We start from the raw sequence: 11,300 nt of genomic DNA, 5'->3' as shown, positions 1-11,300 counted from the left end.
GATGAAAATGTATGTCCCTTACAAAATTCTTGGTCAGATACATCATACAAGTTACCTGGAGGTTTTTGATAGACTTACATTACCACCTGGAAATAATGGTTATCACTAGATGATTTTATCACAAGCCTTATAAAAATTATACAATAAGGATAAAACCCTTTTACAAAATGAAAATGAAAATCCAAGGTATTACTAGAGTCTGTATTTCAAAAGATAAACTTAAAATAATAGTTACATGGAGCCATGAGTCGCTGAACTGCAATGTGGGATAATTGCAGTATTGTTCCTAAAACATAACTAAAATCTACCATTACTTTCAAAGTAAAGCAGTTAAATCAGATTACTAAATTCCATATAATTATTTAATAACTGGTTCTTGAAAATAACTTTGAGTATACAGTGCATAATATAGAATGAACAACCCTTTACTTTTCATCAAATCCGCAGCAGATCATGATTATTCATTGAAAAATATTCAATTATCTCTACTTCCTTCTCAGCATTTTTTTAGTGCTTAAAAATTTACATCTCATATTGCAGACTTAAGGGAATGAAGTGGTGCTAATTATATCAACTTCTATTTCCAAGAACTAATTTTTTTTTGCTTACAAATTTTTGTTGAGTGTATCCTTGAGAAATACTATGATCAAACAGCTAAACACAACTTATTTAACCCTTTTACCCCCAAAAGACGTACTGGTACGTTTCAAAAAAGCCATCCCTTTACCCCCATGGACGCACCGGTACGTCCTTGCAAAAAAATGCTATAATTTTTTTTTTTTTATATTTTTGATAATATTTTGAGAAAATTCAGGCATTTTCCAAGAGAATGAGACCAACCTGACCTCTCTATGACAAAAAATAAGGCTGTTAGAGCAATTAAAAAAAAAAAATATACTGCAAAATGTGCTGGGAAAAAAATAACCCCCAGGGGGTTAAGGGTTGGAAATTTCCAAATAGACTGGGGGTAAAAGGGTTAATAATAAATTCTGGAAATCATGTCTTTGTAATATGTTATTTTCATTAGTAAAATAAATTTTTGAATATACTTACCCGATGATCATGTAGCTGTCAACTCTGTTGCCCGACAGAAATCTACGGTCGGGATACGCCAGCGATCGCTATACAGGTGGGGGTGTACACAACAGCGCCATCTGTGAGTAGGTACTCAAGTACTTCTTGTCAACAAGAACTCAATTTTCTCCTCGGTCCACTGGTTCTCTATGGGGAGGAAGGGCGGGTCCTTAAATTCATGATCATCGGGTAAGTATATTCAAAAATTTATTTTACTAATGAAAATAACATTTTTCAATATTAATCTTACCCGATGATCATGTAGCTGATTCACACCCAGGGTGGTGGGTGGAGACCAGCATACATGTTAACAAAGAAGCTAAGTATCCCGTATCTTATTTTAGCCGTTATTCAAAATAACAAACATAAAATAAATAAGTACCTGGTAAGGAAGTCGACTTGAACCATTACTCTGCCTTTTTAAGTACGTCTTCCTTACTGAGCCTAGCGATCCTCTTAGGATGCTGAGCGACTCCTAGGTGCTGAAGTATGAAGGGCTGCAACCCATACTAAAGGACCTCATCACAACCTCTAATCTAGGCGCTTCTCAAGAAAGAATTTGACCACCCGCCAAATCAACCAGGATGCGGAAGGCTTCTTAGCCTTCCGGACAACCCAGAAATATTTCAAGAGAAAGATTAAAAAGGTTCTGGAATTAGGGAATTGTAGTGGTGGAGCCCCCACCACTACTGCACTCGTTGCTACGAATGGTCCCAGAGTGTAGCAGTTCTCGTAAAGAGACTGGACATTCTTAAGATAAAAGACGCGAACACTGATTAGCTTTTCCAAAAGGTTGCGTCGAAAATATTTTGCAGAGATCTATTTTATTAAAAGGTCACGGAAGTTGTGATAGCTCTAACTTTGTGTGTCCTTACCTTCAGCCAAGCTTGGTCTTCCTCATTCAGAAGGGAATGAGCTTCTCGTATTAACAGTCTGAAAATAATAGGATAAAGAATTCTCTGACATAGGCAAAGATGAATTCTTAACTGAACACCATAAAGCTTCAGACGGGCCTCGTAAAGGTTTTTAAAATAGAACTTAAGAGCTCTTACAGGACATAATACTCTTTCTAGTTCATTTCCAACCATACGATAAGTTTGGGATAACGAACGATATTGGTCAAGGCCGAGAAGGCAGCTCGTGTTTGGCTAGAAAACCAAGATGTAGAACATGTAGCCGTTTCGGATGAAAATCCGATGTTCTTGCTGAAGGCATGAATCTCACTGACTCTTTTAGCTGTGGTTAAGCATATCAGGAAAAGAGTCTTAAAGGCGAGATCTTTCAGGGAGGCTGATTGAAGTGGTTCGAACCTGTCTAACATAAGGAATCTTAGAACCACGTCTAAATTCCAACCAGGTGTAACCAAACGACGCTCCTTCGTGGTCTCAAAAGACTTAAGGAGGTCCTGTAGATCTTTATTGTTGGAAAGATCTAAGCCTCTGTGACGGAAGACTGATGCCAACATGCTTCTGTAACCCTTGAAAGTGGGAGCTGAAAGAGATCGCTCTTTCCTCAGATATAAGAGGAAGTCAGCTATTTGAGTTACAGAGGTACTGGTCGAGGATACGGATACTGACTTGCACCAGTTTAGGAAGATTTCCCACTTCGATTGGTAGACTCTAAGGGTGGATGTTCTCCTTGCTCTAACAATCGATCTGGTTGCCTCCTTCAAAAAACCTCTAGTTCTCGAGAGTCTTTCGATACTCTGAAGGCAGTGAGACGAAGAGCGTGGAGGCCTTGGAGTACCTTCTTACGCGTGGCAGACGTAGCAGGTCCACCCTTAGGGGAAGAGTTCTGGGAACGTCTACTAGCCATCGAAGTACCTCGGTAAGTTATTCTCTCGCGGGCCAGAGGGAAGCAACTAGTGTCAACTTTGTCCCATCGTGAGAGGCGAACTTCTGCAGTACCTTTTTGACAATCTAGAACGGAGGGAATGCATATAGAACTAGATGAGACTAATCTAGTAGAAAGGCATCTAAAAGAACCACTGCTGGGTCCGGGATAGGTGAGCAAAGTATTGAGAGCCTCTTGGACATCGAGGTTGCGAAGAGATCTATGGTTGGCTGGCCCCAGGTGACCCAAAGTCTCTTGCATACATCTCTGTGGAGGGTCCAATATGTTGGAATTATTGTCCCTTCCTACTGAGATAAACTGCTAAGACATTCAAGTTGCCTTGGAAGAAATTTGTTACTAGTGAAAAGTCTAGACCTGTTGAACAGGAGAGGAGGTCACTAGTGAACTCGCACCATGTCAGAGAGTAGGTCCCTCCTTGCTAGGAGATGAACATCAAAGCAGGGAGTTGTCCGTGTTGACCTCCATTACTTGTCTTGAAGGAGAGACCTGAAGCTTTTCCAGGTCAGACGTACTGCCAGAAGCTTCTTGCAGTTAAAATGCATTGTCCTTTGACTCGAGTTCCATAATCCCGAGCATTCCCTACCGCCTAAGGTCGCACCCCAGCCTACGTCCGATGCGTCTGAGAAGAGAACGTGGTTGGGAGTCTGAACAGTCAGGGGAAGACCCTATAAAAGGTTGATAAAGTCCTTTGCTCAGGTTAGACCAGACTTATCTTCCGGAAACCGGGATCGAGACCGCTTCTAGCGTCTTGTCCTTTTCCAGTGAAGAGCTAGATGAAACCGAAGAGGACGGAGGTGTAGTCTTCCAAGTGACACCAATTGAACCACGGATGACAGTGTCCTAACCAGACTCATCCACAGCCTGACAGGGCCGTATTCCTTCTTCAGCATCTTCTGGATGGATAGCAGGGCTGGGGATTGATCTTCTTGTTCAACCATGTCCTCATCAGAGGGTTCCTCATCCGAAACTGATGAGGAAACGGCAACGGAGTGGGCAACGTCTGACTCGCTGAATCCGGTCGCACTGGTGGATGTGTGACGGAGCCGGACACAAGATCATGGTACTGCTGCACAGTCTGTGAACTGTCAACCATGGGGATGCGAGGAAGTACAGCGACAACCCGAAACTGTCTAGACTGTCTGGGTAGTACAGACAACTCCTGATCGGGTTGCTGAGGTTGCCGCACTGCGTCACAAGTCACCTCTGCTGGTTGTTGAACGTCTTCCCAGTGACACACTGAACGTCCACAACCACCTCCGAGAGTAGCTTAACGTCAACGTGCGACTGGCAACCCACACTGGGTCGCACCGGTGGAGGAACCATCTCAACTGGCGGACGTGAGTAGGATACCTCAGCGTCAACAGGGCGTACAACCAACCGGTAGGAAGGTCGTTGGCAAGAAGGTTCTTCTCCGTAAAAAATCCTCTATCAAGGATTAAGCTTGGACTGCATGTCTTGCAACAAAGCCCAAGGTCTATGGAAGCAGGTGTGGCAACAGACGGGGTTAGCGACTGAAGTGGAACCATTTACCCTCCCTGGAAGCATGTTATGCTTAAATTAAAGTCCATAGGAGGCTAAGCAGCTTAAGGCTCCTCTCCAAATGACAGAGTCCTCAAGGGAATATCAGAAGGAGGGAGAACAGCACTTTCTCATCTACAGGAACCATATCCGAAAAAAGCTAGGTTCTCTCAGTGAGGGTTTCACTGGTGCAAAAGCAGCAGACCAGAAGGCAACGTTATGAAACTGCTTGACAGTCTGTGAACTGTCAAAAACTGAACTGTCAACCACAACAGGAGCGTGAGGACATACAGCACTGGTGAGTAAGTAGCAGACCAGAAGGCAACGTCATGTAACTGTTTGACAGTCTGTGAGTTGGCAACAACCAAAGTTGTGTGGGGAAGCCTCAACTCCTGACTGACTAGTTAGCTGCGGGCGAGTGGCGGTAACCACAGTGTGTTGCGGAGGCTGACACACCGTGTCAAAACACGGCAGCTTGTGGTAGCTCACGCACAGCAACGGAGTGCTCTGTGTGTGGGAGTCATCATATATCTGGCAGGGTTGACTGTGCATGGGTGGAGGAGCTCTCACAACAAGAGTGTGAGAGCAGGAAGCCATGCCGGGCGCACAACCGTGGGAGGTGTAGGCCCACGGGTGCATCGTCAACCTTCTCCCCAGTCGGAGTGTGGGAGCTGGCAACAACAAAAGCAGAGTGCTGGTGCGTGGGAGGGGCTGCGGTGGGTTGCGGAGCATGCTGAATGGTATGCGGAGCATGCCGCATGGGTTGCGGAGAATGCCGCATAGAGCTGGAACCCGGCAGCTCTACAGCACCTTCCCACTGCTGATGCGGTAGCTCACGCATGTCAACGGATGGTGCAGCAAGAACATGCGTCTGGCAGGGTGGACTGCGCATCGGAGGTGGAGCTCTCACAGGTGGAGTGTGGGAGCAGGCAGCCGCAGTATCTGCTGAGCGCACAACCTCGGCGGGTTGTAGGTTAACAGGTGCATTGTCAACCTTCCAGCACGATACTCCTGCATGAAGGAGCAAGCTGAGACTGTATAGTCTACAGCATGGACCACTAGGGTCTATGAAAGACAACAACAAACGGAGCTACTGTCCGTTGTGACTGAGGGTCTAAAACAGCTGGTGCAGCAACAGACGGAGTTACTGCCTGTTGCGGTACCACCTTGCCTCTCTTGGGAGGTGTGCAGTCGTCGGATGACTGGAGCGAGTCCGAACTGACCCAGTGGCTACACCTAGGCCGTTGGACTTGCGCGGAAGGGACCGACTTGCACTTAAAAGCTGCAAGATTTGGTCCATGGTTTCTGCGAGAAACCTCTTCCGCAGACGAGGAATAAATGGGCTCTCTCGTCTTTGTGTGGGTGGGGTGATCACGTCGGCAACGTGTGTAGATACACCCGAAACCACGGAGGGAAACGTCTGTTCGTCGATCAAGACCTGTGGAACCCATAAGTCCTTCGACATTACTTCTCCCCTGGGCTTGGGAGCTTGTAAGAGGTATCGGACAAGGTGAACAACTGGCACGAACAAACGAACCCTCGAACGCAACACTGTAACACTTTGCGCATATCACTTTATCACTTTTGATTTTCTGTTTGCACTTATTTCACTGAACTCGAAACTTTAAGTGATTTGTACCTGAAACACGCAATCCTATCCTTCATTAAAAGGTAGTAATTGCGAGAACAGTTTTACAATGTAACAGAAAACATAATGAAAGATAAAGAATTCAGTGGCTGGAAAAGAGACTAAACACTAGATCAAATAAACTACGTTTAAAATCTCTCACCGCATAAAGCCTGGGAACAAGAATAAAACTCTAGAAACGTTTTACCTTCTTCCCCTATAGTGACTAGGGAGAAGAGTAAAAAAACGAGAACAACGTTACCCGCTTGAACGAAACGTTTATCCTCCTCTCTCTCCCTCCGTCTCTATCTCTCTCTCTCTCTCTCTCTCTCTTGACTTAGAACCTGAGAGATGAGCCCAATTATATATCGTTAAAACATATTATTTGTTAAAGGAAAAAAAAAAACTGAAAGGTTTCCCAAATAAAAAGTTCCTTTATTAGAATTAAAACCATTTAAGCTAAGAAAGAATGAACGAAACGCTAGAATCGGTTTACTCTTACTGCAACGTGAAACCGTGAAATACTCTCTCTCTATCGTAACGATAGAGCGCATGTTGACCGTTCTGAACGTCAACAACTGCGGAAACTAAACTAAACGTTAGTTCATCTTTGAAAACAGTACGAGACTATCAAAGAAATTCTTTCAAAAACATTAAAATTAAAATAACATAAATCCTTAACAGGAAATACGATATGACGGGCTCAATGTTAATTAACTTCGGTTCCAAGTAAGGACCGCCTACTATTAGGAAAGGTCGCATATAAACAAACATAAAAATTAAGTTTTATAAGTTTATAATAAATGGAAAGTTAATCGAAGAGGCCTAAAAATGGCGGAGAGATATAAACTAAATCTATAACTTTGTTAAGCAAAATTACCAAAAACCTAAACACACTTCCGTCTAAGGGAAGGGTCGGTCATAAAAAGAGAAAGAGAGTCTATACTCTCTTCGACACCAACACTTCCGTCTAAGGGAAGGGTCGGCCATTAAAAGTGAAAGAGAGTCCATACTCTCTTCGTCACCATAATTAAATCTATCCAAAACGAGTTCAAGTTTTGAAATGAAGATAAAACCCCTGCATAGCGAAAGCTCAAAACTGGAATAGTGTACTTCACCAAAAAGTTGTGAAAACAAATCCAGTTAGGGACGGCGTATTAGTAGGTCTTGCCGGTGGCACGACAGAGGAAAAATTGAGTTCTTGTTGACAAGAAGTACTTGAGTACCTACTCACAGATGGCGCTGTTGTGTACACCCCCACCTGTATAGCGATCGCTGGCGTATCCCGACCGTAGATTTCTGTCGGGCAACAGAGTTGACAGCTACATGATCATCGGGTAAGATTAATATTGAAAAACAGTGCATACTATCTATTGGAAAATATATTTCACAATGCTGCTGATTCATTACTCAACTTTATACCTAAAGTTCTAGATGTTGAAGGATATATTTCTTCCTAAACTTAAAAAATTGTTTATTTGACAAAAAATGTGAGTGAACAAATTCTAAATGAAAACATTTCCAAGGGTTGTTCCAAAAATGCCATGGAGTATTTGAGATACACAAGAGCTTTGCATTGAACAATACATAGTTTTAAATTACAAACACATTTAGCAACAACATACTGTACTAAGGATAAAATGGTTTTTAATTTCTAAATACAGTAATACATTTTCTCTAGTATGCTATTCTATATCAAAACTCTATACATATTTCCGGTGACTAGCATGTATTCCCCAGCTTTATATCACATTCAAAATATTGTCAAATCTGAAAAAATAGCATCTACATGGAAAACTTTGATGTATATTTGTCCAGAGTTGAAAATATTGATTTTATCCACAAACTCACAGATATCAAACACAGGAATATATGTGGTCATATATGTGAATAATCAACACCATAAAAAGTGGAATGGGAAAATAATGTGTTTCAACTACCCTGTCTGAACTCCTTACTTTAAAACTCCCTTTTTTTTCAAACTTCTCATACAACTTGACTGGTTTACACAAATAAAAGAACATACTAATTCTCATCACACAACATTTTGCTTAAGCAAAATTCAAATGCTATTTGTTAAACTAAAATTTTCATACTAAATTACTTCATCAGTGTTCCCTAAAAAAATTTCATTCAAGTAATTACAATAAAGGTGAAATTCATCATAAGTGGAATTACAATGAATTTTGGAAGTTAGTGTATAGATATTTTTTAGACTTGAACAAAAGGGATAGAAAACTTATCTAGTGCAAATATTACTCGCTGCTTTCAAATATTCAAAACAGAGAAGCAATACCCCAGTAACTGACAAAGAAAGCTTTACATATTGTGACTTGCATGCGTACTAAGCCTACTTTAATTGGTAATGTACAAATATCTAAGGCCTCTACTAAAGCTCATAAAATAAGAAATACTGTGTTACACCTTTTGATAAGCACAATAACACTGCCATCTTTACGAACCAACAGGGGCTCCAAGCCAGGTGCTTCTACTCAAAGCAAATTTGCAATTCACATGTTCTATGATTAAAATATCTTAGAGTACTGTATATAACTAATTGCATCATATTCTTACACTTTAATAAAACACTTTAATAGGTTTATATGAAAAAATATGCCAACCGTAACACTTGCATATGTTGACTGTTAAACTTAATACAGTATAAATATTAATCATCATGATCACTCGTAAACATATAAAATTTAAAACAATTCTTCCATAAATACAAACAACTCGTGGTATTAATGAATCATTACTTGTAATGAAATTGGTTAACAGTGACATTAATTTTCTTGAAGTGAGAATCATTCATATAATTGACCACAGTGAAACTTTCGCTGTTAGGGATCTACACAATCCTTACTGAGCCTCAATGAGCTAAAATTGCATGACAGATCTAATCATAGTAATTGAGAGGAGAGTTATTTGAATTAAGGACATATTTCAAATGCTATATGCTTACTGAGGAGAAAAGAAAGATGCAATTGTAAATGTGAGAAGATATGACTTGTCAAAAACTACCCTTAACAGAAGAGTTTAGAGTTTTACTGTGCTGCATACCCACTGACTTAGTCACTATGAACTAAAGACATGAAAGAGGATCACAGTGGGAAGCAGATGCCAGCAGAGCTAGCCAACTGTCTTATTATATATACTATAAAAACTGTGTCTATAAAATGATGAGTAATATCCCAAAGATAAAGCTGACATGACCGACGATATCAGTAAAGCCAAAATATGATCTTGAGAAAATTTAGTTATAATAAGATGGGGTTCTTAAAATACTGCTATGTGGTACCATTAAGTACAGTGAAGTCTCAAACAACAAGGTTGTATGGTCACATTCTTTTGAAGTACTCATCAAGGGATTTCATGGGTCACAAAGGTCTCCTTCTCATGTCCCTCTCTGGTAAAACAAAGATAATAAAAGATGCAGACATATTTACTTTAATATGAACCTTTTCCTGTCAATCCTACAAAAGGTTTCCTCATGAATTTGTAAATGAAGTTGGTTAAAGTCTGTATAACTTGTTGATTGTACAGCTATACTCATAAGTGATGCAACATGTTTTTCTTTGTATCAGACATAATGAATACTCTAAGTAGTAAGTTGTCAAGTATTAAATAATCATATTTTATTTAATATTTCATACATATTGATAATCTGTTAAACTTACTACTGTCCTTTATATTCAAGAAAACAATAAAGTCATATCAGGATTATTTATTTAAAATATGAAATAAACTACTAAACAACAAAGTTTGAAGACAAAGACCAATTTACTTTACATCAGAACTCGGAGCTTTGAGAGCAAGTTAGCAATGCTGCCTGCGCACACAACTTAGCTACTTGACTAATATGAAGATAAACAGATACTAAACCATTATAAAATAATGTGTATGTAGTATCTTTATTTTTTCTAAGTAAAAATATGAAATGGAAATATTGTTTTCCTAGACTTTTGAAGTGTTAGGTTACACTCAGATTGTCTATATGTTATTTCATCGATTTAATACTCTAGGTTTATATCTTGAGGAAATCTACTGGGCTGCTTCTTTGATAATGGATTTGCATTTATTGATAACTTGATAATTGAAGAATAGCTTTAAATCAAGTAGTACTTGCAATTTCATATCGAATTTTAGTGTTATGCCTTAGGTCTACCAACTAGGTTCTTTTAACTATAGAATGTTATTTTCCTCAAAGCTTTCTGGTTGATTTTCCAATTGTATAAAGCAGTACTTTGAAAGGCAAGAATGTGTAGATCTCATTTTAACATAAAAGCCAAGAGAATGTGGATAACTTCAAATCATTTCCAGCTAGAACATTTTTGTATAGCAATGTTTAGCAAAGGTTAAATGGAATGTAATGTAAGGGACATAACCAACTTTTTTCTGATTTCGTAAACGTTCTCCTTCATTTTATTGTGTCAACCATTTATAAATTGTCGCTCTCTTTATTTGAAGTTCATGACCAACATCTTCCTGGAAAACTTTGTATCGATGGAGGTAAATTATGGTGTTTCTGAATAATGTTGAGGTTTCCTCTTGCATATGTGCCCTCGTTTTAATGTTTCCACCAGTCACCTGGTTATAATAAGTTGTCTCTCCTTTAAGAATTTTATGGTTTCGTGTATAAATAGGAATATTTTCATGTCAAATATTAGAGTTACCAACTACAGTAGTGACCTTTGAACTAAAACCTCTGAACTGATGTTGCAACAGTTTGGAGGATACCTGTATTATTATTATTCTTACTAGCCAAGCTACAAACCTAGTTCGAAAAGCAGGATGCAACAACGTTAAAATAGATGTCACATACTGTACACACAATAAAGAAAGAATCATGTCAACATAAAAACATTCACTGCAACTTTGTACATCATAAGTTCCACCAATTCAACTGCTTGATTAGGACAATCCCTCCACAATCTGGTCACAGCTAGAATAAAACATCTGTAATACTGAGTGGTGTTGGGCCTTTGATGGAGAAGGCAAGACATAGAATTAACTATGTACCTAGTACTACGTACAGGGTGGTTTAGTCTAGGGAGATCTGAATGCAAAGGATGGTCAGAATTATGAACAATGTTATGCAACATACATAAAGAACCAACTGAATGACAGTGCCAGAGATTAATATAAAGATCTAGAATAAGAAATTTAATAGACTGCTAGTTTCTTTCAATAAATCAAGATGAGAGTTAGCAACTGAAGACCAATCAGT

This window comes from Palaemon carinicauda, chromosome 1, assembly GCF_036898095.1.
Source record: "Palaemon carinicauda isolate YSFRI2023 chromosome 1, ASM3689809v2, whole genome shotgun sequence".
In the NCBI taxonomy this organism is placed as follows: Eukaryota; Metazoa; Arthropoda; class Malacostraca; order Decapoda; family Palaemonidae; genus Palaemon; species Palaemon carinicauda.
This window is presented reverse-complemented; position numbering follows the sequence as displayed.